This window comes from Coenobita brevimanus, chromosome 114, assembly GCF_032717465.1.
Source record: "Coenobita brevimanus isolate Jiangsu-jjx chromosome 114, ASM3271746v2, whole genome shotgun sequence".
Classification (NCBI taxonomy): Eukaryota; Metazoa; Arthropoda; class Malacostraca; order Decapoda; family Coenobitidae; genus Coenobita; species Coenobita brevimanus.
In genome coordinates this window covers 2,456,662-2,459,161 of record NC_137067.1, presented here as the reverse complement: position 1 = coordinate 2,459,161, position 2,500 = coordinate 2,456,662, and positions in this window count along the sequence as shown.

Sequence of the window (2,500 nt, the reverse complement as noted above, 5' to 3'; positions counted from 1 at the left end):
CTATAATCAATGCTCTTTTCCTCTCTCTCTCTCTCTCTCTCTCTCTAATCCTATAATCAATGCCTTTTTCCTCTCTCTCTCTCTCTCTCTCTAATCCTATAATCAATGCTCTTTTCCTCTCTCTCTCTCTCTCTCTCTCTCCCTCTCTCTCTCTCTCTCTCTCTAATCCTATAATCAATGCTCTTTTCCTCTCTCTCTCTCTCTCTAATCCTATAATCAATGCCCATTTCCTCTCTCTCTCTCTCTCTAATCCTATAATCAATGCTCTTTTCCTCTCTCTCTCTCTCTCTCTCTCTCTAATCCTATAATCAATGCCCTTTTCCTCTCTCTCTCTCTCTCCCTACCAACAATCAATGCCCTTTTCCTCTCTCTCTCTCTCTCTCTCTCTCCCTACCAACAATCAATGCCCTTTTCCTCTCTCTCTCTCTCATCGCTGGTATAAGTGTGAGTATAAATGTGTTCGTGTATCATCGTAAAGTATAAGTGATTGCGTAAGTAGAAATATCAGTGTTAGTGTATGTATAAGGTAGTGTACAGGTGTATGGTACCTGGATTATTAATTAAGACGTCTGACCTGTTTCCACGACACATCATTTATCTTCACATCTTCCTCTCCCTCTCACCACCCCCCTCTCACTCTCTCTTTCTCTCTCCATCCCTCCCCTCCTCCTTCCTCCCTCCCCCATCTCTCGCCAAACTACCTCCTCACCCCCCTTCCCCCTCCACCTCTCACTAAACCACCTCCTCCCCTCCCTCTCTCCCTCATCTCACCAAATCACCTCATAATTCTATCCTCCCTATGATTCCACCAACTTCCTCACCAAACCACCACTTTATCTCCTTCTCTCTCTCTCTCTCTCTCTCTCTCTCTCACACACACACACACACACACACACACATACACAAAACCTCCAGGGACCTTGATAGTCTGCTACACGTGGCACCCCAGCATCCAATACACGATAAACCACAGACCAGACACCCCAAGCACCACCTTAGTCCTGCCTCCCTTCACTTCCGCCATGCCATACTACCAACACTATCACCTTTAACATCATTTTCTATTCCCAGGATTGTTTTACGCCTCTAAGATAATTATTTTTCCACTCCCAGGATGATTCTACGCATCTCTAGTTATTTTTTACCCATCCACAAGGTGATTATGTTTATCCGGGCAAACGTTATCAAAATTAGTCTATATGCAGGTGGGTAATACATCGCAGCTTCAGACATACAGCTAATAAAGAAATCAATAAAACTGGTCACAAATGCGTCAGGAAATAGAGTAATTATGAAGCTCGTCTCTATTATTATCAAGCCCTCTACTAACAATTCTTCACTATCCTACCTCGTTGACAATAATACTGTTCCTTTGAACGCCATTACAAGTCACGTATAGGTAAGTCAAAATCCTATCTATCTATCTATTGCCAGACGCCTTAATCCCGTAAGGGGTGGCCACAAACAAATCACCCCCATGCCCCCCTGTCCCCCGCCATATCATTGTCCTGCTCCCAGCTCACACCCCCCTCTCTCATATACCTCTCCACTCCATCCCTCCATCTCAATATCCAAACAATAATATTCTAGTGTCTGACTTACCTTCCCGTCCGTGCAAGCCCATATTCCTTGAGGTATCCAGCACTACCACAAGCCTGAGGGAAGGTCGTTTGGGGTCACACCAAGGCGGACTGGTTCTTCCAAGGTCAACTTCTTGGTATCAGTGTCCTCCCACGAGTAAATCGACTTAAACTGCATCTTCTAGTCATTACAACCTAAACAGCGTTTCTGAATCACTTTGACACTTAAAAGAGTTCCTTGTAAATCACGTGGACTTTAAACAGCATCGTTTTTACATAATTACAACTTACACAGAACACTTAACACTTAGCAGTCTTCCAAAGCACTTAACGTCTTTTCCAAACAGTATATACTTTACACTTAGTCTCCTCTACACCAGGTCCCGTTCTACGTTCTTCTAAACACAGTAACACTCTTCTCCACACCGTTCTACGTTCTTCTAAGGACAGTAAAACTCCTCTCCACACCGCTATACGTTCTTCTTAACACAGTATTGACAGAAACGTTTACTGCATCACACTCACGAATGTTGACGAAAACGTTCCTTCACAAACACCACCTCAATTTCTTCGATTAGGCTACCGAGTTTCGATTTAACACCAGATTCACACCACCTGTTTTAGATTAACACCACTGGGCTCAGATTAACACCACCAAGTTCAGATTAACACCACACACGACTGAGATTATACCTGGTGTGTTTTTCCTCATTTCTCCTTGAACATTAGACACAGACGGCCCACAAAAACGTTTCTATAAGTAGATTGATAGGAACTTTGTGCATAGAGGGAGAGGAGGCTTTTGGCTATAAGGAGAGAATGGAGAGGAGTTTGGAGTGAATGGAGAGCAGGAGGAGTCTGGAGAGAATGGAGAGATGAAGGAGTCTGGAGAGAATGGAGAGATGAAGGAGTCTGGAGAG